General features: G+C 35.9%; 1 protein-coding gene across 2 annotated transcripts in view; it reads left to right on the top strand.

Annotated features, from left to right (window-relative positions):
* Positions 1-1,351: 1,351 nt before the first annotated feature.
* LOC150098794 (uncharacterized) overlaps positions 1,352-26,569 on the top strand; it is a 149,527-nt gene continuing 124,309 nt past the window's right edge. For both annotated transcript variants that reach the window (XM_090405509.1, XM_090405508.1), the window contains exon 1: positions 1,352-1,422. The gene's annotated coding sequence lies outside the window, so the exon portion shown is untranslated. The remainder of the gene's footprint in view (positions 1,423-26,569) is intronic.

Below are 26,569 nucleotides of genomic sequence, written 5' to 3'. Positions count from 1 at the left end.
ATTTAAGTCTGCCTGCGGGCCACCTGTCCGATCGTCGCGGACTACAGGTTGAGAAACACTGCTTTAAGATATTCCTTTTTATATTACTTTGTCTTATTGACAGAATTCTCTTTTGAAGTTGAGGAGTACTGTCAGTTTTTGGTAATGTAAGGATACCAATCTTGTGCGAAAACCTCTTCCTGGAGATCGCCTCTCTTGAACTTGTCCGGCTATGAAAGGCTTTCTAGTAGCTAAATTTCTGAAGGCTCATCTCTACCTGCAAGCCCTCCTTTAGACAACAAAGTGGCTACATTATCAAGGAAGTAATAAATCTTTTGAATTGAAAAAACTTTACATTTGGAAAAAAAAAAAAAAACTGTACCTGCTGATATATAGTTACTGATACGAAATGTTACTTGTGTTGATTTTCTAATTACATAGAGGGCATATGAAATTTCTCATAATTCTTTACGAAATCATAGTATTTATTAAAGATACCAAGTAATTTTATATTAACTTGGTTTTAATCCTATTTCCCAAGTAAGCAAACAGACAAGTAAGTCATGTTTGCGCCTGCATGTAATGACAGTCTGAGGCAACTCGTGGTAAAGTTGAGGTGAGCCAGATCAATTTCCTTAGAAATTTCCCCCTAATGCACAGCACACCCCCTTGCGGAGATGTATGATGTTATGCATTAAAGGCAAAGGTCACTACCTATTTAAAGCATAGCATCATACATCTCCGCAAGGGGATATGTTTTATATTTGGGGAGAATTTCTAAGGAAAGTGATCGGAGATTACTTCAACTTTTCCACGAGTTGCCTCAGACTTGCACTACGTGCAGGCGCAAACATGACTTACTTGTCTGTTTGCTTACTTGGGAAATAAACAGACAAGTAAGTCATGTTTGCGCCTGCACGTAGTGCAAGTCTGAGGCAACTCGTGGAAAAGTTGTTGTAATCTCCGATCACTTTCCTTAGAAATTCCCCCCAAATGTAAAACATATCCCCTAGCGGAGATGTATATAAAGTTTATATACATCTCCGCAAGTTTATATAAAATGACTTGGTATCTTTAATACATAATATACCCAAGTTAAAAAACTTTCGAAATCATAGTATTGTTCCGTTTCATTGGGGTTGTGACAGCCTGCAACTGTTCAGTGTATTTTTGCATAAATACAGTACTGTACTTCAATATACGATTAAGCCACGCCCATTTGGCTATTCTCTCAATTGTTTTCATTTAAGTATTGCAACTATGAGGTACAACAACACCATTATATAAATGTCTTTCAAGAATGTTTATTGAATAATCACTACCCACAGATATTTGAACCATAAAAATTGTGAATGCTATTGGGGCTGTACAAAAGTAGAACAGCCACGGTGTCTTCAGTTATATTTCCGCCATTTTGGTTTCGCTGTGCATGGTGGTCTAGAGGTGAGTTCCCAGTGTTCATTGTGATTTTTCCCAACATTCTGCTGTTTGTAACTACCGTGTAGCAGTTATAAAGTTGTTGCATGGGTTATATGGTGAATTCGTACGAAATCTACAATTGAATGGTCTTAGGCTTTTTTATACAGATATCTATCCCAATGGATATAACGATGAAAAGACCTGTATTAAGCAGAATTTACTTTGATATGCTTATATTAGTTGTTTGTCACCTCGAAATCCGATGGGCATCATATAGCCTGAAATAATAGAATTTTAGGGAGGATAATACTACAATATATGTACTCATCCCTCCCTTTTGTTGTATTTTACTTTTCGGTATTTTATATGCAGAACGAATGTATAATTTAGAAGTTTGAAAAATGTAACCACTGGTGATTATAAAAGTCAGAATATTGAATTAGCCGTTTTAATTTTACGTGCTAATTATCTTGCAGTCAAGAGTATTCTGAAAATTCTGTTGTAATGCTTTGCATCAATTTGAGAGCAGCGGAACTTTATATCTCATAAATGTGTCGCTTTAGTTACCTGTATCTCAGAAGATAAAATGGAATGATGTGAAATGTTATTTATTACATGCTGTGTTAAATGAACAATTTGTAATTAAAATATTTCACGTCAAATTAAAAGGAACTTGCGCTTTTATTACATATATTAACCCATAAAGTTAATGATTCTTGAATTATCCACGTTTCGGAAAACCCATTCAGAAATGAATCTGGAAGATTACACAGAAAATGAGGGTTAATATATATATATATATATATATATATAATTCTCAGGATTAGAAAATAGGGTTGCCAACCATCGCTATATTACATATTTCAGGCGTTGAATTTTTATTATCATTGAACATCTTAACAAGATAGTCATATTTCCATTTGTTGATATTCAGCAGATGCATGGCACCTTCACTGATTGACATTTCGCATTTGAAAAATGTATGATTCTCTTAGAGAAAATAAAAGCATCTCTGATGCAGACTAAGGTTATGTGGTAAACTCCTGTAGCATTTTAAACATAATTCACTATACAATTTTGTATTGTTAACTGCATGAGAAAGATGAAACATGTTTGAGAAATGCTTGAAATAAGTAACTTCGTTTGGACTTTTGCAAAAGATTCGTGATTGCTCAGAGCTGGATATGTGTTAATAAATAAAAGCTCATACAGTTTTAATGAGCTTTTATTTTTAAATTAATCTTTATAAAATTATAAACAGTGGCATTTTATGCTTATGTTTGAGGGTAGTTGAAAATGATATACAAATAACCCATCCTTTTACAGTACTGAAGTTGGTTTTTTCTTCTGTTGAGGAACCCTCACAACCATTGCCATCCATGATCTTTATGATTTCTTAATTTCCTTGAATGAATTTATATATATATATAATCGGACATTTACACTAAACATATTGCCAAAACAATTGTTATATTCTGCTTTAAATTCATGTCATTTATCTAAGCTTTGCATCTCTTAGAAATGTAGAGGAGAAATTAGCATATTGCAGATAGATTTTATTTAAATGAAATAGTGGCTTAGTAGTGCAATTAGAACAACAATGAAAGCCAATCAAAGCTCAGCTCTTTCCCAAACAAATGGGTTACAACAGTAACCCCTTTGGGAAAGAGCTTTGACCTTTTCAATTGAAGGTGAGTTAGCCGATCTCATATAGAGACAGCAGGTATCACATCTTTACTTTTTATTTGCCTATATACTAAAGTGGAAAATAATTGCAAGCAATTTATCTGCACATCTAAAACTGATTCAGAAAGTATGAAAAATCAAGAAACTTTCATTGTGTCCAAATGGTAGTTATGTTTTTTAGATCTTTGTGAAAACTGTTGGCTGCAATTTCATCTAACTCTTGCTCTACCTCTTTCTTTTCCTCACTTATATTGTTACCCACAAAAAAAAAAAAAAAAAACACTCTCCTGACTTTTTCTAGCATTGTTGGTCTCCATACCATTCCAAATTTGTTATAATAAATTCTATTTTTTTTAAACTGAGGTTACCGAAAAAAGATGATCCTATCCTAGATATCTACAAGTGCCCACATGATTTTTTTTTTTGATATGGCGCAAAGACATCAAAGGCCATACTGCACCAGGACACAGCAGTATGGTAATTGGTTAGTAGAACAATCACAAACATCCATGTCCTCAGCAGGATTCGAACCTGTAGCCTCTTGGCTAGAGAGCGAATATGCTTACCACTTGGCCAACCAGGCTGGCCAAGTGTCATTATGCCATATTTAGAAAAATTAAACATGGATAGTGGTAATGGGTTTAAAGTAATACTACTGGACCTTGCCAAAGCTTTTGATAGGATACCACATAGAACCCTAATCAGTAAACTGGAGCAGATGGGGATAGATATAGGGTTGGTGAGATGGATAGGAGGGTGGTTGAAGGAGAGATACCAGAGAGTGGTTTATGCAGGAGGGGAGGCTAAAAGACAGCTTGTGACTAGTGGAGTGCCACAGGGCTCTGTTCTTGGACCACTGCTTTTCAATTTGTTCATTAATGATATAGGAAAGGATTTGAGAGGAAGTGTTCACTTGTTTGCTGATGATGCAGCAAAGTTGGGTAGAGCAATTGTGAGTGCACAGGATGTCAAAATTTTACAGGATGATTTGGATAGTTTGGAGGACTGGGCTAGGAAAAATGGATGTCAATTTCATGTGCCAAAGTGTAAGGTTATGCACTTTGGGGTGAAAAGAATAGCAGCAGTATATCGCATTGGTGGAATCTGTTTGAGTTTAGCTATGGCTTGTAGCTAAACTCAAACACCACAGAATCCAAATACACCATTGTATATGCATCTCCCTTATCCAGTGAATTTATTACCTTGTTGTAATACATAAGTAGATTGTTAAACCATGACCTCCCATTAACAAACCCATGTTGACCATCATAAAGAATATTGCTATTATTGACCCATTTCTGAATCTTAGTCCTTATCAACCTCTGTAACACCTTAACAACTCCTGGCACACAGATTAGCCTATAATTTGTAGCCTTGGTCTTATACCCACTTTGTGAAGTGAAGCATTTTTTACCACCTTCCGTTTCTTTGAGATTCACCCTATTGCAAGATTTATGGTAAACAGGTGTGTCAAAGGTGCTGTTAATTTCTTAGCGCATTCCTTCAAGACACTCATTGATTATCAAGTCCTTCTTCCTTATTAACATTAAGTTTACTTAAGTACTCGTATACCTCTTGCTTATTTACCATCAGTTCCTCCTCATATGATTAGATTTGGCATAAAGGCCTGTTAAATAAGAGTAAGTTCCCATATTATGGTTGGTATTCTGACTTGCAACTTGGGATGTGATCTTTCTCTTCAGTTGCACATTTGTAGATGGAGCTTCATCCAAAGAATATTCAATTAATGCTGGCACCACAGCATCCATTCTGTTGGATTCTTCTCTATATTATTGACCTCCAACTGACTACAAATCTAATTCACGCTGTTATCGATGAGTATGTTGCATTTTTCTATCATTAGCAAACCTTACACTACACTAATCACATCTATTCAACTTATGAATACCGTCTTGTGTTTGGACTTGCCACTAGGAGTTCCCTAAACATCCTTGGCTCATTGCACTTGTCTTAACAATTCCTCACTTTCGCAAACATTCATTTGTTACTCATTTTCTACATATATTTGTCTGCTGTTCATAAGAACTTCGGTAATTCATCCATACTCTCAATCTGAATTCGTGTACAGGGACTGTCTCTTCACAGTCAAATTCTGAATACTTGCAGAACAAATTTTTCTTTCTCTTAATTTATTCATTGTCTTTTGCCCTTCTCTCATGTATTTCATGAAGAGTGCATTCTGTAGATTTTAGTATCTAGTGTTAACAAAAGTTTCTTCTCAACTTTTTTCTCACCTTCTTTACTAATGGAGTGTAGGTTGAGCAACCTCTTCTATATGAAGTACCATTAAAAAAGAAGTCAAATTTGATTGTGATATATGCTCTGCATCCCTTATCACAGTTTTTGTCTGTTCTAGCTGTTACCGCAGATAGCTGGGAAATACTTTAGAAACTAAACTTTTGAAAAATATCATTTCTAGAAATAAAGCAATAGTCAGTGGATGATAAATCATCTACCATTAATAAACCAATAAATAAGTGTTTGCATAGTCAGTCACTTTGCAATGATTGCAGCTATAGGCTCAATTCTGGTTGCCAACTAGAGTAACTTTTTTTTTTAAACTTGTTCTCATGCTAGTTGATATGTGATGCTCAACCCTTATCTGCACGCACGCACGCACGCGCGCGCACACACACACACACACAGGTACAAGAACATATAACCTGTGTTGTAGGTTCTTGTACCTCTCATAGGTGGGATAAATATAAAATAAAAAGTACTGTCAGGATCACCTTTCCTCTTGGCAACTTAAGACTAAAATCTTGTGCAAGTGTCCTCTTTCAGAGAATGCTCTTCCTGAAACTTTTCCTGACCTCACATCCTGTGGCACTATAAAGGCACGAAGTGGGATGACCTCCAGAATTTCTACTGCTCCTCCATAGTCTATTTCTTTCCCTCAACCAACCCTAACAACTGCTCTGAACGAGTCACAAAAAGTATCTTAATTGCCACAAAAAGGCCTTTTTTCCTCATTCTACCTTAAATCCTTGTCCACTTTCTATGCCCTGGTTCAAGACGATCATCAGATCTAAATCTGATTTCTTGAAGGTCAACAGCTACCTCCTGTCCAAATGGAAACCATATTTTCTGGGCTCTTGCTAAGGCCATTAGATGCGACTTCTCAGCTACATTTTCATCTCTTTCATCTTGATGACATTTACTTCACCAAAAGATAAAGCTAACCTCCTAGCATTGCTTGTTTCCACCAACTCCTGCATAGATGATCAAAGAAAATTGCCTCCTAGTATTCCAGAAAATTACTAAATAACTTGAACACTAAAAAGACTTCTGGTCATGATGGCATCTTTCCAATTTCTCATGTGTTCCAGAGCTAACACCTGTCCTGTATCATTCCTACAATATTTTGTGCCCAGCTGGTACTTATTGCAGTGAATGGAAGCAATCATACATCCAGTCTACTGTCAAACTACTGACCAGTTGTGATCATTTTGGTCCTGTCTAAAATAATTATTATTATAATGGTGTCTCCATGGAATCAGAAGATTCATTGTGGAAGATCCTATGTTGACACATTAACCATTGTTCACACAACTAAAAAATCACATGTAAGCCACAGTAATTAGCTTTTTAATATATAAATATATGTCTTAAGTATCAGTATCTAGTCCTGATAATTTCCAGGGATGACCCCCTCATTCATTCTCTTCCTACACTGCACAGAAAAAAAAAAGTCATCAGTATCAGTCTTATAAAACCCACTTAAAACTTGTGTATGTCTATCATAATAGACATCTCTTCTCTTATACCTAGTTTTTAGAGCCCACAGACCTTCAATCCCCTCATAGGAAATATTTTACAGACCTGCAACAGTCTTTGTCACTTGCCTCTGGATCCTCTCCATCATTTCTTCTTCACCAAGGAATCCAGGTGACCAGATCTGTGTGCAGTACTGCAGATGTGGCTTTATTAGTGCCTTATAAAGTGGAAATCAATAACTTCCCTATCTGTGCTTGTCAGTGTTTTCTTTAACAACTATGTAATTTAATGTGCTTTTTTGGCCATCTTTGCAATATGCCTCTAAACTTCAGTTCTCTGTCCATCCCCCCAATTCTATTTCCTTATTAACTACTTGCAGTTCAATTCCATTAATATAGTACAGAGCATGTGATTTCATCCTCCCAAAGTGCATCACTTTACACTTAGCCATGTTAAACTGGCAACCATTTACCTTTGCCCATACTGCCAACATATTTAAGTCATCCTGCAAGATAATCTACATCACCTTCATTGACTATCTTTCTTCGTAATTTTGCATCATTTCAAACAAGTGGATATTTCCAATATCATTAATGTACAAATTCAACAACAGAGTACACCCTGAGGTACACCACTAGTCATTTGCCTTCTCTGGGCTCAATTCCTCCATAAACCACTCTTTGATATTTGTCCATCAACCACCCTCTAATCTAAATTACTAGATTTATATCCATCCCCATTTGCTCCAATTTATGTAGCAGAGTTCCATTTGGAATCCTGTCAAATGCCTTTGCAAAGTCCGGTGGCATCGCAGAGTAAGGATTTTGTTTATGCAACTCCACTGTTACTTTATTATAGAAAGTAAGTTACTAAGGCAAGACCTTCTCTTCAAGGATTAGGCATTTGCCTGTTCTGGCTTCACTGGTCCATCTTGCTGGTCTTTCTCTCTTTTCCTGGTTTACCTCTCTCCACCTCATTTGGTAGCTGAAATCTTTCCATCCTAGATAGACTTTCTTTTCAATTTCTCTCTGTATTCCTTGATCTTTTCATTTAGGTTATAAATATCTAGTTATTTTCTGATGTCTTCATTTCTTATATGGTCCAATTTTGTGCATCCTTTAATTGTTCTTAAAAATCTCTGACCTACTTTCACAAAACCATGTTATTTCTTATAAAGTATCATATTTCTGTCCACATAATCCTGAATTCTAATTTTTATCAGTTTCTCCTAAACCATAACCACCATTCCTGATATACTGATATGGAAAAAGTTATCAATAGCTTCACCACCTAGAGACCCACCAGTATGGATTCCACCATTCGGGATCCACTGCTGACCTCTTAGCCTACATCACCCATCATTGGACGCATGCTGTGGAAAGGTTCGAAGAAACTTATGCTGTTGCTCTTGATGTTTAGGAACATCTGCATTAGAGGATTTTTTTTATTATTCATTTTATATATATATAAAAATCTTAACCTGAAAGATTCAAACATCATGATCAACTTTGATACCATCTGTTTACCAGTGTACCACTGACAGAGACCATAGACCTTATCAAGTCACATTTCCTTTCTGACATATTAAATTCATCATTCATAAGCAAAAATATGCAAACAACTGGATGGGAATGCAATGAGTTCCTCTCTGTTTTCCCCCCTCCACCCCCCAATCCAATTTTCAAATCTATCAGCTGTAGAGACCATGTTTGCTATTTGGCCTGATGGCCAAGACACATCAGATACATTTTTAGTGCACTTAACAAATATCCAAAAAATGCTTCATTGTAGCTTTAAAAGACACTAACAACTGTTTCCCCCCTCCTAGACACATTAGACAATTGAAAATGGTTCATTACTCTTTTTCTGCTCATAGAAAACCCACATATAGTGAAAGTTCTTACATTGTATTACCTAAATAAGCAATCACATTATCACCCATTCCAACAGTATGGCATCCTTAAAACACTTACAGACAGAGCCACATGCTTATGCATGAATGATAGAGCTATGAATAGGAAAAGTGTGAAAGTAAGAAACTGTGTGTGTGTGTGTGTGGAGGGGAGGGGAGTAAAGAGAAGGAAGGTATTGTATGGAGATTCAATTAGTGGTGGTGAACTTAAATGTTTCCCAGGTGTAGAGATAAAGGATGTTAGTGAAGCTATTTGTTTGCAGAGAGAGAGAGAACTGAAAGAATTAACTGTTTTGGCTGGCATGAATGAATTTGAAAGGTGAGAAATATGCAATGAGAAAAGATATGAAAGAGTTATTGATAGGAACAAAAGGAAGAGTGAGGAAGTAGAAATCTGTTGCATTGGTAAAGAGGACTGAATTGAGAAGTAGGGCCATGTTTGCAAATGAGTCAATGAGAAGATTGTGCAGGAGGATTGATATGAAGTTTATAGATATATAGAGTGAATTTGATGGACAAAGGACTTGCATATGCCTGGTGGACTTGTTTGAAGAGAGGAGTGTTGTTCGTTGAGAGATTGGAAGTGCAAAGTCGGTAAACTAGGTATTAGTGGTAGATGCAGTCAAGTGCAAGTTCAGCTACTTCTGAGAGGAATTAGTGTGTGTGTGTGTGTGTGTAGAAAAGATTATTCAATGCTGAATGCAGTTTTACAGGTTTCATATCTGAATGGATTGGTAATGACAAGCAAGGATAACTGTCACTGAGGTGCAGGGCTGGTCCCAGAGTATCCGATGCCCCTAGGCAAAGAAAATTTAGGCACCCCTATGCATTGTCTCTCTCTATATATTTTGTCATACTCACACACATACACCTATATCTTATCGTCCCTAGGCGATTGCCTAGGTTCATCCAATGATAAAACCGGCCCTGCTGAGGTGATGTTGAAATAGATGTACATGAATGCCAGAAGTATTAGAAATAAAGAGAAGTTTTTGGCACTGGTCAGCTCCATTTGGTAAAAATTATAGGCATTAGTGAGACCTGCTTGATTGAAAATGATAGTTACAGTAACAGAATGTAAACGGTATTATATTTTCAGGAAGAATAGAGGAAATAAGAGAGGAGGTGGGGTATTGCTGAGATGTAAGTAGTGGTAATGGTTTTGAGTCAGTATGGTGTGTGAGGTGGGGGATAATTGACAGGAAGAGAGAGATTTAGTCTCATGCTATAAGCCAGAGAATGTGGAGGGTGGTAAAGAAGAAATATATAAGCAACTTTGCTTAGTGAACCTGGAATGGTGATTATTATGATTATTATGGGTGATTTTAATGATGGCAGTATAGATTGGAATGAAGAAATAGCATTTGGGAATACAGAAAATGAATTTCTTGAGTTCTTGAGGGACAACTGTCTTAAACAGTATGTAAAAGAGGGTGCACAAGGATCGAGAGATTTAGATCTGATCATTTCTTCAGAGGATGTGATTGTGAGTGGAGTTTTGCACTTCCCTCTAGTTTGTGAAGTGATCATGAAGTGGTCACCTGGGTTGTGGCTAGCCTTATGAAGGATATATGTGGAATTACAAGGCTATGAAAAGCTTAGCAGACAACTTGGAGCTATAGCATAGAATGAGGTGTTAAGTGGGAGGGAGATAAATGCTGCATGGGAACTGACCAAAAGATATTTCACAACATCAATGTGTGAATGTATTCCGAAGGTCAAAAGACTATATAAAGTAGGTGTCAAATGGATGAATAAAGGGATTAAGCATGAAATTTGGTAGAAGATAATGTGGAGACAGCACAAGATGAATAATGGTGGCAACAAATTGCATGAAGAGTGTAAAGAGCAGGCCAGGAAGGTGACTCAGTTGGTAAGAACAGCAAACTACAATAGGAGCAGAAATTAGGAAATCAGCCAGGAAAAACTAGTTTTTCAGATATATGGAAAGAAGAATGATTATGATAAAAATGATGTTAATGGATGAAAATAGTGGCATGGTAACTGCTGCAGAAGACATCTGAGGTGTTCAGGGAAGAATTTATAAGGTTCATCATCAGAGTGAAATCATCATCATCATCAAATTCCTGCCATGTACCCTCAAGGGGTGTACAGGATATGACAGTACTACATGAAAAAATTACATCATTACTAACTTCCTATCTACAATTTTCCTCCAAATCAGTCTGTTACTTGTCAAGACTCCAACATTATCAGATCTTATATTTCTATCGTCTAAGGCACTTTGTACCGTATCAATCCACCTATATCTTGGTCTTCCTCTGGGTCGTTTTCCTGCCAACCTGGCAGAGAACACTTGTTTTGCTAATCTTTCCTCTCCCATTCTATTTAAGTGACCATACCATCTGAGATTAGCTCTGCTAATGCATTCCTGGATGCTGACAGTGTCAAGTTCTTTCCTAATATCCTCATTTTTAATATGATATTGCCATTGATGCCATCTGTTCACGCCTCTAATCTTTCTCAGGACTCTCATATCTGCGGTCTCTAGTCTTTGGTCAAGTGTTTTACTTCTGACCCAGCTCTCAGATCCATAAGTTAAAATTGGTTTGAACACAGTCTTGTATACAGCTAATTTAGTGTTCCGACTAATTTCTCTCTTATTCCATATGAATTTATTCAATTGACTTCCCACGATACCAGCTTTGCTGATTCTGTTGTCTATTTCTGTATTTAATTTACCATCTTCAGTAAAAATTGTGCCTAAGTAGCTGAAATGTTTTACTTGTTCCACAGGTTCTCCATTCACAACACAGTTGACATTTTCAATGATTCTGCCTATTTTCATTGTCTTTGTCTTTTTAATGCTGACCTTCATACCATATCTATTACAACAGCTATTCAATTTAGTCAGCGAATCTTGCAGACTTGTAGCGGATTTATTTAGAAGTATAACATCATCTGCATAAAGCAAATAGCTGACATTAACATCTCCAATTTTGATATCAGGTTTAATACCACATTCCTTCATAATGTGATCCATATAGATAATGAATAACAGAGGGGATAATGTACATCCTTGTCTCACACCAGATTTAACATTAAAACATCTTCCTGTACTTCCTTCAATTCTAACTGCTGACTCACAACTCAAATAAAGACTAAGTATTGTTTGATATAATGCCCCATTGACACCATATAACTGCAGCGTATTGAATAGCTTCTCTCTTGGCACCTTGTCATATGCCTTTTCCAAATCGACAAAACTTAAATACAGATCTTTGTTATATTCCCATGCTTTCTCGACTATTTGTCGTAAAGTGAAGATCTGATCCTGACAGCCTCTGTTTTGCCTGAATCCAGCTTGTTCTTCACCAAGCTTTTCTTCCACAATTCTTCTCAACCGTTTCTCAAGTATACTTGCATAGATCTTGCCAGGAACACTCAGTAGGGAAATACCTCTGTAATTCTCACATTCAGTTTTATTTCCCTTTTTATATATGGGTACTATGAGAGCTCTACTCCAATCATCGGGAATTCGTCCCTCTGTCCAGGCTTTCTGAATTATGCAGTGCAGCCACTGTAAGACTCTTATACCACCATACCTCATCATTTCTGGTCGAATATCATCTACTCCTGCTGCCTTTCCACATTTCAAGCCTTTGATGGCTTTTTCTACTTCAAGTATGGATATGTATTCCTGACTGCATGCCTAGTCAGTGTTTTTTAATCACTGTGCTGTCATCACTGCTTGTTTCATTTAGCAGTTTTTCAAAGTAATTACTCCATACTTCAAGGATATCTTTTTCTCCTGTTTTCATTTCACCTTTATCATCTCTAATTCCTTTTACAGCACTCTTTCCTCCATTCCTAAGCTTCTTCAACAACCTATAGAATATTTTGCCACCTTCTTGATATTTATTTTCTATATTCTTGCCAAAGTCCTCCCATGACTTTTGTTTAGCTAGTTTTACACACTGTTTAGCTTTCTTACATTTGTCTCTGTATTCTGTAAGAGTAAAAGCTGACTTATTTGCCAGGAACTTTTGATATGCTTTCTTCTTTTCCTTCACTGCCTCTTTAACTTCCTGTGTCCACCAGGGAGTTCTGATTTTTTTATTCTTGCACACAACCTCACCACATGCCTCTCTGGCAGAATCAATCAATGTTTCCTTCCGAGTTTGCCACTGAATCTCCAAGGTTTGATTCCTGTTCTCAAACTCTTTCATTTTCTTTTCAATAATATTTCTGTATTTTAGTCTACAGTTCACATCTGAGAGCTGCTCAACTTTTATTCGCTTTAAAACTTTCTTACATGTTATTCTTTTCAATATGAAATTCAATTTTATCCTGCTCAAGACCAAATAGTGATCACTTCCAATTTCAAATCCTCTGTACACTCTGGTGTCCTGCACCAGGGAGAAAACATCACTATCAACAATAACATAGTCAATGAGACTTTTCTTATTCCTAGTCTCTTCTCTCCATGTGAATTTGTGCACATTTTTATGTTGGAACATGGTGTTAGTAATAACCAGTCCATGTCCTGAGCAGAAATCCAACAGATATTTGCCATTATTATTAGCTTTGCTCTTTTCTCCAAATTTTCCCAAAATATTTTTGTATGTCTCACAATCATTTCCTACTCTACTATTTAGATCCCCAACAAGGACCAACTTTTCCTTTTTCATTGTGTCAGTTGCTTTTTCTAAAGCCTCAAAAAATTCCTCCACTTCTACCTTAGTAGAACCTTCTGTGGGACCATAGGCACAAATAAGTCTCATTGTCCAGTTCCCCATTCTCATATTTGCTCACATTACTCTACTTGACACTGACTGCCATTCAAGAAGATTAGCCTCGTATTTTGTGTTGAATACTATGGCTACTCCTTCTTTTCCTTGATTGTCATTGCCTGAATATAACATTTTGTATTTATTGCTCAGAAAGATCTCACCAGTTTTGGTCTTTTTTGTTTCAGTCACCCCTATTATGTCGATCTGGTACTTATCTAATTCTTCAGCTAGCTCCATTTCTTTGCCATTCAGGCTTCTTACATTGATAGTACCGATCTTTAACTCTGGTGATGTTGAGTTGGGGTTTGTTTTCAGATTTGTTGATGAGATCATGAGATCATTTGATCATGAGAAACTCAAGTGTCGAGGACATAGGAGAGGATGTCTTAATAGTGCTAGATCTGGTAATAACATCAGAAGATTGATCCCTAACCAAGGTTGGCACTCTGCCTCCAATTGGATAGTGACCATGCAGTCATCTTCTGGGAGGTTGCCAAACGTGAAATTCTCTGTCAAGAAAAATCCCGCAAGCAGGCAAACCGGCCCCATGAACACACACACGGATTACAGTCAGGAATACTTAAGACCCAGCCATAGGCCTGATTTGTCAGCTATGCCGGTCTTGAGTCCGGATAAAATTAGGGGGATTTGAGATGGTGCCATGCTTCCCTGTAAAAAGGCCTCACGGCTGGTGTATCATTATACGCTTAAAAAAAAAAAATTATAAAGCTGGCAATTATAACATAGGTATAACATAATAAGCAGTGCCATGGCTTGAGAAGCTACAAGGAAAGAATGTCAGTAGTACACAGAAAGCATTAAGAGATTGTTCGAGAGAAGCAGCAGCAGCAGCAGACTGCATATTTACAGTCAGGATGATAAACTAAGTAGGGGTTAAGTAGATGAAGAGAGATATAAAGCAAGAGCTGCCAGAAATAAAAAAAAAAAAAAAAAAAGAAACATTATGGAGAAACTATAAATAAAAAGCTGATCAGCATGTTCATGAGCAATACCAAGTACACACAAGAAGGATGATTAATATGATAAGAAAGACTAAATTTGATTATGAGAGAAGATTTGGTATGCAGACCAAAGTACAAGAGTAGTCTGAAAATTCTTGGCTTCGACCATAGATCGCAACACTATCGGCAAGATTTTTTTACGAAGTTGGTACATCTGTCATAAGCATCCATGTGAAATTGCAAGTCATTTTATCAAGTAGTTTGTTTTATACATCTGTCTAAAGCAAAGGTTTTGTCTGTATCCTTTAAAATGCATAAAATTGGGTATCACGTAGTTATAAAATTCATTCGAAGTTCATTAAAAGTTTATGAGCACTCTTTTCCTTTGTTTTCAACAATTAAGAAATGGGCTGCCGAGTTTAAACATGGCTGTACCAGCCTTGAAGATGATCCACGTGAAGGACGTTTAAAAAGTATAACAACACCAGAAATCATTGATCAAGTGCACAGTATGATATTGGATGACCTGCGAGTCAAAGTGCGTGAAATTGCTGAGACTAGGCATTTCAAAAGAACGTGCAGGATATATTTTGCACGAAGAATTGCATATATAAGCTTTGCACAAGATGGATGCCAAGCTTGCTCACAGCAGATCAAAAACGCACTCGCATGAAAATCTCTGAACAGTGCTTGGAGCATTTTAACAAGAATAAAACTGATATTGCATGTCGATTTATTACTATGGATGAGACTTGGATTCACCATTACCCACTCGAATCCAAACAGTGGACAGAAGCTGGTTGTTCAGCATCAAAAAAGACAAAGTCGGTTCCATCAGCAGGAAAGGTCACAGCATCTGTGTTTTGGGATGCTGCAGTCATTTTGTTTATTAATTATCTTGTAAAGGGTAAAACAATAACTGGGGAATATTATTCCGATCTTTTAACCAGACTAGATGAAAAAATTTGTGAGAAAAGACCCCGTTTGCAGAATTAAAAAAATCATCTTTCATGAGGACAATGCACCTGCCCACAAAGATGTTTTGGCAATTGGAAAATTAAGGGATCTGGACTCTGAATTGTTGGAACATCCACCTTATTCCCCCAGATTTGGCTCCCTCTGACTTCTATCTCTTCCCAAAACTAAAACTCTTCCTCGCTGTCAGCATTTTTCTTTAAATCAAGAAAATTGAGAGCTATTTTGTAGATCTCCCTGAGAACAACTACAGGGATGGGATAATGGCGCTGGAGAATCACTGGAATAAATGTATTAGTCTTAAGGGAGATTATGTTGAAAAATAAAAATAATTTTGAAATTATAAATTGGTTTTTTTCATTGTTAGGCCGAGAAATTTTCAGACCACCGTCGTATTTCTAAAAGTTTTTTTTTTTTTTTTTGCTATTTAGCAATTAAGAGAAAGATTCATTATGGAAGGATAACTTTATTCAGTTCTGATGGTAGAAGATATAGTTGAGCTATAAAGCTGTTGCTTTGGAAGAGTGTATCATCCAGGTGGAGACTTTGCAGTTACTGATGTGACAGAGGGTGATCTGAGAATTGAGATAAACTGGAGGGTGCTCAGCATATTTAAAACTATTGACGTGAATATAGTAACATGCCATGATAGCATTGGCCTGTTTCCTACGATAATGTGGAAGATAATTGGCACTGCCTCTGATGAAGTTAAGTCTAAGTCTCAGCTCTGACAGGGTACCAAGGGAGTTGAAAGAGGACAAGATACTTTCATTACATAAAGGCTGCTCCAAGACATAAGTAGCAAATTACAGAACCAATTAATAGTGGTGATTAATGTATTGGAAAAGTTGGTTTGGGTAAATTCAGCAGTGGGTGGATAGAAATGCGAATACTTTGTAAAAGGTAGGTCCTGCCTTAGTAATTAAATTTTATAATAGAGCAATAACAGTATTAGATAAAGGAAATGGCTACATCATGATACTGCTGGACTTTGCAAAGTACCCTGTGCCTGCAACTCAACCTACTTTGGATAAACTGGTAGATCTGTTAATATCTGCCCTGAATAACATGAAAACTACATTTGTCAATCATTTCTGGGGCAAGTCAGAACTGACAGACCATGTTCTGGATATTCCTTCGCATAGTATTAAATGGAGATGAAGACAACTGTGCTACATAGAAGTTGTTATAAGTCTGGATTTTTTGAATTAAATTTTCTTAACTAGTTTCCATTGTAATCTTTGAAACTCTGAAGAGGATCCTAAAAAAATATGCAATATCTTGGCTCTGGAATGTTGATCATAAAGAGACAAAGAGATTGAAGAAATGCAAATTGCAGAGTGCAGTGAGTAAATGAAAAATAGGTCATATGATAGAGACATTTAAGTTAGTGGGGAGATTTTAATTGATTAATACAGAAGGGATTATACATGGAGCAAAGAGTGTATGGGGGAAAACGAGAAGCATTCCCTTCAAGTTTTATATAAAGATGTAGTGAAGAGGCAGGCATGAGTAGATATTTTACATGGAAAATAGTGGATGATCGAAATGCATTGCCAAAATGTGTTGTGAATGCTAGGAGTGTGCATATGACATGAGAGGGCTGAGCAAGACATCCCATGTTGAGACTTGGCTCCAGTGAGGTTGTTATAATAATAATGGTTGTCAAGGATTTAGGCTAAGATTGGCCTGTTTTCTGGCCTTAGAAGTCATCGTTGAATCTCTTTAAGAGAACGTTTTTTTTTTTTTTCCCCTAGTGGTTTGTAATTTAAGGCTTGTTTTAATAATTTTTCTGTTTTCATTCTTTTAATGTGTTCCATCCATTTATGTTTATATTTTTTAATTTTTTCTTTTACTGATTCGTGGTTTAATTCTTTCATAATTTCTTCATTTCATTTGTGATCAAATAGAGTATACTTTGCAATTTTTCCTCATGAACTTCATTTCAGCTGTTATTAATCTTTGTCTTTTTGTTTTATTGTCCAGATTTCACTTCCATACAATAGGACTACTGTATTGTATACTTTTAGTCTGGTTTGTTTTTGAACTAGGTTAGGTTTAAATATAGAGTTAATTACACCTGTTATTTTTAAATATTTTGCAATTTTTATGTTTATATCTTTTTCATTTTCATGTGTAATCATATATCCTAGGTAATTAAATGAATTCACCTGTTCTAAAATCTTGTTATCTATTACTATTTTAGTTCTTACTGGATCTTGTCCTTTAAAGGCCATCGTTTTTTATTTTTCTGTTGATATTATTATTACATGACACCTTCATGGAATCCCAAGACTCGTCAAGCGAGGGCACCTACTCTACAACTGTCTTCACCACTCAATTCACCAACTACAATGAACCGCAACCATACCAATGCCATCTACCGTCAATCATCACCACTAGTATTTTCACAGATGATCACAAACATCCATGCCCATGTTTGGATTTGAACCTGCAGCCGTTTGGCTGAAGAGCAGATATACTAACCACTCAGCCAACCAGGCCTGCTAGAGATTAAAAAAAAAGATTATCAAGATTATCAAAAAGATTAAAAAGATTCATCTTATAAAGATTATCATTCCGTAATCTTTGGCTATCTCATTTAAATTTAAAATATCTTTCTGTAAGTTATCTTCAGAATTTGCAATTATTATTTGGTCATTGTCAAAAAGGAGAGTGTTTAAGTTCACTGTAGGAGGAAGTTTAATACCTTGATGGAAATTTTTATTCCATTTTATTATTATTTCATTTAGTTAAATATTAAAGAAAGTTGCTGAAAGGGGACATCTCCGTTGGACTCCTTGGTTTATTTTTCTCGGATATGATAGTTCATAATTTAATCTTATTTGTATTTGATTATTTTCATATACACTTCTGATGTCTTTTAGAATATTATTTGGTATTTGTCTTTCTTTTAATATGTTAAATAAAATACTTCTTTCAAGTTTATCAAATGCTTTTTCAAAGTCAATAAATGTAATATGTATTTTTAAATTGTATTCTCTTCTTTTTTTCTGTTATTAATTTTAGGCAAAAGGCCAGGTCTATATATGACCGTCCTTTTCTAAGTCCATTCTGTACTTCTAAAATAAAGTTTTCAGAATATTTTATTAGTTATTTAAAATTCTGCTGTATATATATTTTGTAACAGGAATATAGAATACTTCTATAATTTTTAGTGTCCTCTCTACTACCTTTTTTAAAGATGGGGATCATGATTGCTTTTTTCCATTCTATTGGTGGGTTACTTGTTGAATAGATTTTATTTAAAAATAATAGGAGTCTTAAAAAAAGCAATCATGATCCCTATCTTTAAAAAAGGTAGTAGAGAGGACACTAAAAATTATAGAAGTATTCTATATTCCTGTTACAAAAATTGATAGGATTCTTTGAACCTTATTATTATTATGTGACACTTCCAGGGAGTCCAAAGACTCATCGAGGGAGAGTGTGCCAACAGCACTGAACGATTGAACCCTTCCAACTGCTAACCATGCTCAAACTTGCTTAACTTTTTGTGAGCCATTAGTAGCAGAGGCTCTACCAGTCGACCAACTTATTTGTGCATATTTATATAATTCTGAACCTAACTTATCTTCTCCAGGTGATTTTCCATTTCTTGTTTCTTTCAGGCGTTGATTTCTAATTATTCTTTAGTTATTTCCTTTTCATTTTCATTAAATGTTTGCCAGTTATTTTTTTTTAATATTTATCTGTCCACAATTCTGTATAGAAATTTAGAAATTCTAATAATAATAATAATAATAATAACACTTCAAGTGAGCATCTTCAGAACACAAAACAGTTATCACAGTACATATGACTATCAGGTAGTTGTGGAAATAATTCAAAATTGTAATGGGCCAAGAAACTGACATCCTATAATGTCACCTCTCTCATATTTAAAGAAGGTCACATTTTGTGTGGTATTCTTTCTTGACTATTATATATATAAACTATTACAATTTTTTTATAATGTTAGTCAAGTGGCTTTTAATTTATTGTCCTACATGTTTTGCCAATTTTTCTATTGGCATCTTCAGGGAATACAAATTAGTAAGCTATATGAAGGTAACAGACTAGGTTATAACTGATGGTTTTCTAATTCATACAAAAATTAGTATTGTGATACAAAAATTAGTATCACAATACTAATTTTTGCATGAATTAGAACCATCAGTTATAACCTAGTCTGTTACCTTCATATAGCTTACTAATTTGTATTTCCTGAAGATGCCGATAGAAAAATTGGCAAAACATGTAGGACAATAAATTAAAAGCCACTTGACTAACATTATAAAAAAAGTGTAATAGTTTATATGAAGTTCACATTTCTTTAGAGCAGGGGTGTCCAACCCATGCCCCTGGACTGTTAGTAATGCATCCCCACAAGATCTTAAACTTTTAACATATTATTGCTGGCCTGGTTGGCCAAGTGGTTAGTGTATCTGCTCTCCAGCTAAAAGGCTGCAGGTTTGAATCCCGCCGTGGGCATGGATGTTTGTGATCGTCTGTGAAAATACTAGTGGTGCTGGTGGATGGTAGATGGCGTTGGTGTAGTTGAGGTTCGATGTGGTTGGTGGATTGAGTGGTGGGGGCAGAGAGTTGTGGAGTGGGTGCCCTCCCTCGATGAGTCTATGGACTTCCTGAAGATGTCACGTAATAATAATAATGTGATTTTTAGTAATATTTTTCATGAATCAGTTGCACGGTACTCTAATGCAGACTCCGTGGGTGACAGGAGAACACTGTGTAGGAAAGGGTGCAGTGTGGTGCTAGCTTCTCCTCCTGCACCCACCATAGAATAGGTTTCAAGATTTCAGAAAAAATTATAAATTTTTTTGTATATTTGCAACTCCATTTTCAGTTGACATTAATACATTACCTTAGAATTTTTAATGTATAGACTTGCAATCAGATATTCAACTCAAAGAAAAATTTGATCATGTTTCTGTGCTAGATTTTATTATTATTATTATTAAACAAGACCTCATGGAGTCAAAGACTCATCTGAGAGGTCCTTTTATCACACACACACAGTTCATCATACCGTGTCTTAAACACACTCAAACTCCTTGCAGACACCACACTCTCAGGCAAGGCATTCCAATTATTTACAACTCTGCACGAAAAAAAACTGCCTCTCACTCCCCTACTCACACTCTCTTTATACAGTTTCCAGGGATGACCTCTGGATCTTCCCTGATTTCCCACTATTCTCTGTAGAACTTCTCCACCATTGATCCTATAACAACCCCTTACCAACTTGTAGGTCTCTATCATATCTCCCCTCTTCCTTCTCTCCACTAGACTCTGCAAATTACATCTTTTCAATCTTTCCTCATACTCGACATTCCAGAGGTTAGAAACTACCTTAGTCAGTCGCCTTTAGACCCTTTCCAACATCTCTTCATCCTTCTGAAAACCAGGTGACCAAATCTGGGCACAATAGTCCATGTGTGGCCTAATCAAAGCTTTATACAATGGAACAAGAATCTCCCTACTTCTACACGTCAGTGTCCTCCGCATCGTTCTCAGAAGCCTTTGTGTTGTCTTCACAATTTTGGCGATGTGTCCCCTAAATTTTAAATCCTTATCCACTATCACCCCCAGATCTCTTACTTCCTCTACTTCCAACAATATATTCTCACCAAGCATAAATTCTGCATCCCATCTTTGTTTTCCAAATTTTAAAACCTTACATTTTGCAACATTGAACTCACATCCCCATTTGCTTGCCCAATCACTCAATTTATTCAAGTCTTCTTGCAAGGCCACAACATCTTCACTACTCTTTATGGTTCGTCCCAATTTTGCATCATCTGCAAACAACTGAATATCCCCATCCAAATCTTTGCCAATATCATTAATATACAAGTTAAATAGTAATGGCCCTAAAACAGATCCCTGAGGCACTCCACTAGTGACTTTCCTTTTCTTGGATATTGCACCCCCATACACAACTTGTTGATACCTATCAGATAGCCAGTCTCCAATCCAATGCACTAATCTAATATCCAACCCCATCTGCTCTAGTTTGACTGTCAACTTATCATGAGGTACTCTATCAAAAGCTTTTGCGAAATCCAAGTATATTACTGTGTATCCTTCTCCTCTGTCCAGGGAAGCAGTCACTTTATTGTAATAAGTAAGTAGATTACTAAAACACGACCTCCCTTTAGCAAATCCATGCTGTCCATCAAAGATTATACCATTGTTGCCAACCCAACTCTGGATCCTAGTTCTCACAAGCTTCTCCAACAACTTAACCACAACAAATGACACACAGATAGGCCTATAGTTTGATGCTTGAGTTCGATCACCTCCTTTATGAAGTGGCACAATCTTGCCCTCCTTCCACTCTTTAGGGACTTGACCAAGTGCCTAAACTCGTATTAAAAAAATATGTCTTTGCTAGATTTTTATAAGATCTCTCTTTCCAGAGAAAAATATCCTTCATTTCACAGTCACGCTTTATTCATGTCATTGCTTTTTGATAGTATGCACATTTGTGAACAACTATTTTCAAGAATGACGTATACAAAGAGTAAAGTTAGAACTAAAATTTCTGACGAGAACCTTGAGAGCTCACTACGAATTGCAACACTTAAACAAAGCCAAATATCTCACTAATTTTGTGTTTATGCTACCCTCTTTTTTTGTTATAATAAAATATTTAAAAAAATAAAGGAAGTTTTTTTACTTAATATATATATATATATATATATATATATATTAACTATATTATACATTTTATATGCGGGTCAAGACAATTCTTCTTCACTCAGTGTGGCCCAGGCAAGCCAAAAGGTTTGACACCCATGGTTTAGAGCATATTTTTTATATGATTGCATGACTTGAACTATAACAGCAGAAGACTGGGAAATAATTGAAGCATTTGAAATGCATATATTGTTAGAATAGTATATAGAGAAAGAAAAACCACTGACGGAGTCTTGTGTGAAATAAAAAAAAGACTGAGTAGATAATAATACTCTGTAGTCTTTCTTTCTATTAGAAAGAAAGAAAGATGAAATTCCTGGAACATATATGGAGACAATAATGAAATGGATTATAAATAAACGGAATGGATTAGAATGGAAGATCCAGGGAAAAGAGGAGGATGCCAAAATATACATTCTTAGAGATGTTTAGATTAATTGGAAGAGGTTAGAAGCTACTAAACAGGAAAGAAATGGATTAGAATGGAAGATCAAGAAATGGATTAGCATGGAAGATCCAGGGAAAAGAAGAGGATGCCAAAATATACATTCCTAAAGATGTTTAGATTAATTGGAAGAGGCTATAAGCTACTAAACAGGAAAGTTGGAAATAGGATGATCTGGAAAAGGGAACTCTCCATAGCGATGGGGGACTGTTTCTTAGAATGATGATGATGACAGTACATTATGAAAAATTATGGAGACAACTACCATGTTAGAGCAAAACTTTAGTTTAATATAAATCAAAATGAACACTCAGTGTTTCGACCTTCATATCAAGGTCATCATCTGGAGCATACACATATATACAAAGAAACAAGCTGCACTATAATCTACGTGGTTTGCTAAAGTTAGTGACCAACCATTACAACAATTATTGGCCTGACCTTTGCTGGGAAAAAAAAAAACCCTTTCTACATCAAAGCTAGAGTCCAATTACTATTATTATCTATTAGGTTACAAAATTAAATTTGGCCTGTAGAGCAACATATAAGCCGAAATTTGAAACGTTTTTTGTGTTACTGGCTTACCAGCCCGGAACTTGGGGGGGGGCTCATAGTATATATATATATATATAAAACGCCTCCGTAGTGCAATTGGAAGAACGACGGTACGTTGCGCCCTTCAATTGGAATATGCCTAACTTCGATTCTCGTCGTGACGGGAGGAATCTTTATGTGAATTATGTGAACTTTTTCAATCGAAGGTGAGTTAGCCGATCTCATACAGTGGTAGCAGGGTTTTTCCTCCTGGAAACTTGGGTTTTTCGTCCGACATACAGACAAATCGGCCCTTCAGAACACACGCAATTTACAGACAAAAAATGCTAGTTGTGGTGGGTGGTAGATGCCGTAGATGGAGATGATTGGTAGTAGAGCTTCAGTGTAGTGGTGGAGATAGTTGTATAATAGGTGTCCTCCCATGATGAGTCTTCGGACTCCTTGGAGGTGTCACAAATAATAATATATGAAAACTATGTAAGTATACATATAAATTCCAACCAACTGGTATGGAATAGTTTCCAATAAAAGCTGAAAATTGCATAAAGTCCTAAAGTCAGGGTATGCTGGAAACCAAGTAGGCTGAATATGTGACATCGAAATTCTTGTAATTTTTATGCCACCATTATTGTTGAGATTAGAGTGGTTAATCAGAATTTCACAGGCTTCTTTAAATTTTCGTTCATACCAGGTTTTTGTATGATGTAAAGAGCAGGTACTTTTCCAATCAATTTGATGTAGGGTGGAGGCCTGCTTCACCAAAATTGTTATATTTAACGTGTCTTTTGTGTTCTTTTTTACGTATAGGGATTGTATGTCCAGTTTCATCATTATAAGGTAAGTTACAGGTGCAGTAGATGCAATAAACTCCAGGATGTGCCAGTGGGAGGAGAGGATCCTTAGAGGAGTTGAATATGTTTTGTAATTTATAGGTGGTTGTCTCCATTTTATAGGTGGTTGTTGACCAAGAGGAAGGAGACGACTAATGATGCTTGATGATATAATGGGCACAAGAGGATATCAGGAAATGAAGGAGGAAGCAAGAAACAGAGGAAATTGGAGGAAGAGAATCTGCTGAGTTATACCATTGGACCTGTCAAGAGACAGAACACTAATAATAACGACGATGTCTCCATAATTTTTCATAATATATTCTGATCACCATGTAAGCATGAAGGAAAAGAAAATGATAATGACAACTGTTAGCGTGAAGATAGTCTTAAAATGTCCCCTCAGATTTTTGCATTAATGATTCATGCTGCCATATATGTTCAGAAAGTGCATCTTTCCTGATGCTAACTCCAAAAATAATCAAATTATTCTATGGTGCTCTATTCTATTAGCTTCTATGAAATATCATATTTTCTTCTATTTAATCATATGTAAAGAGGTGTCCAGTGTATATAGTCAGCTTGTCCTGACTTTTTATATGAAAGCATTTCTTAGTCTTCAGGGCAGATGTTAACAAATATTGCTCTGTTAAATCTTGTTCCAAAGCGAAATACTGGCTAATAATTTAATAACTAAATAAACTTTATTATCACTTGATGTCTGTTTCTTCCTTTAGGTATTTGCTGTTTTAAGGATACTTGTGACATAAGACTGAATGATACACGTAAACACAAGAAAGATATTTAATTAACCAAATATTTTAAAACAGTTTTAAAAAAATAAATACAAGTGATATAACATCACATGGTGTGTTCTATTTTCAACGATCTATTGTTAGTATTCTAGCTTGTACTTATTTTTTTAAAACTGTTCTTGTAATACCACTGAGGATGGTCTGCTATTTCCAGACCGAAATATTTGGTTAATTAAATATCTTTCTTGTGTTTATGTGCATATATCATTCTTCCTTTAGGTCCTTTATTATATTCTGTTGTCTCAAAGCCAACATATACTTGAAGACCACCAAGTCACCATTAATCTTTCATCAACCAAGTCATGCCAGTGGTTGATGAAAGCAGTTATGTAGTTTTCCTCATGATATGTCATTAGCTGTGTTGTTAAGTGATAGAATAATTAGTAGGCATAAATTTCACTGAAGAAAACAGAAATCTTGAAGTAAAGAGCAGGAGATGATGTAAACTCAGGAAACAGAATAGTGACCTTCATTGTCATGATCAGTTGATGAGAAGGGAAATCAGCAGTACTCAACTCAAGATCTGTTGCTGGTAGATTGTATTCCTAAAGTTAGATGGATAAATAGAATGGGAGTGGAATGGATGAATCATGAAATTGTGAAGGAGCTGTAGAAGGAGAAAATGTTAGTTAGAGGAACTATAAAAAGGGAAGTACTCAGCTGTACAAGGAGTATAGGGAGGATACTGAATATGGTGAAGGAGAAATAGCCATATGTAAAGAAATTGGATGATGCAGCAAAAACAATCTTAGAATTGTTTTGCAATTATGTGGTTAGCAGAAGAAATGGTGATATGGGGAAGGAGGGACTTCAGTTTCTGGATATGGCACACCAGTGGCATCCACAGAAGAGGTAGCGGAATCAGTAATTTCGTGTTGGAAAGATGAGAACAGCATCAGCACCCCAAAAAGAAAGTTATGATAGCAGTTTATGAAAGTGAAGTGTCTGGAATTTAAAAAAAAATTAATAATGTTGTGGGACTAGAAAGAACATTACATATATATGTATTAAAGGAATACGGTAATACCCTGCCTTACAATTTATATCAGTTTATTTATATCATTGGCCATTACATCCGTGTTTAGGTGTTTTGCTGTGAATTATAAACTGTTTATAATATTTTATTTTATTATTAACAATGGAAAATTAAATTCAAAATAAGAGTGTTGTTGTTTACAGTGAAAATACGTGTAAACTTATTACATTAGATACCAAGATCATCAAAATTATTAAATTTAGTGACGATAGTGTATGAAACACTGGCCACAGGCTGAACTTCTTACCTTGCTTTACTGTTGTTATAATTGTTAAAAACAAAGAGAAAAGTACTAACTCATGAATCTTATTGCCAAAATGGAAAAACTTTTATAGTGTAGATCTACAGGCAGATGGTTCAAGAGAAAAAAGGAATCTATTGACAAGTTTTTTGAATATCTGGGAATTGTGGTCACATAGTATGGAGAGGGATATTTCAAAAAATAGGAGACAGAAAGAAGATGAGCAGTTCAGTTTGGAGGTGATGTGTATGAATATTGATCAGTGACTGGCCCTTCTTTTCTTTTTACATGATAAGAGGAAAATGGAGGAATGGTAGCAGCCAGTTCAGTGGAGCCATGATAATGAAAATACCTATAAAAAAGCATAATCTCCTCCACACTTGCACGTAAAAGTGACCGTAGATAGTTTGTATGTGCAAGTGTGTGTGTGTGTGTGTGAGAGAGAGAGAGAGAGAGGGATAACCATTATGCTCTACAATGGAAAATTCTTCAGGTATTT

Source organism: Typopeltis vanoorti, chromosome 15 (genome assembly GCF_054136105.1).
Source record: "Typopeltis vanoorti isolate ZY-2024b chromosome 15, IOZ_Tvanoo_1.0, whole genome shotgun sequence".
Taxonomy (NCBI): domain Eukaryota; kingdom Metazoa; phylum Arthropoda; class Arachnida; order Uropygi; family Thelyphonidae; genus Typopeltis; species Typopeltis vanoorti.
This window is presented reverse-complemented; position numbering and strand designations above follow the sequence as displayed.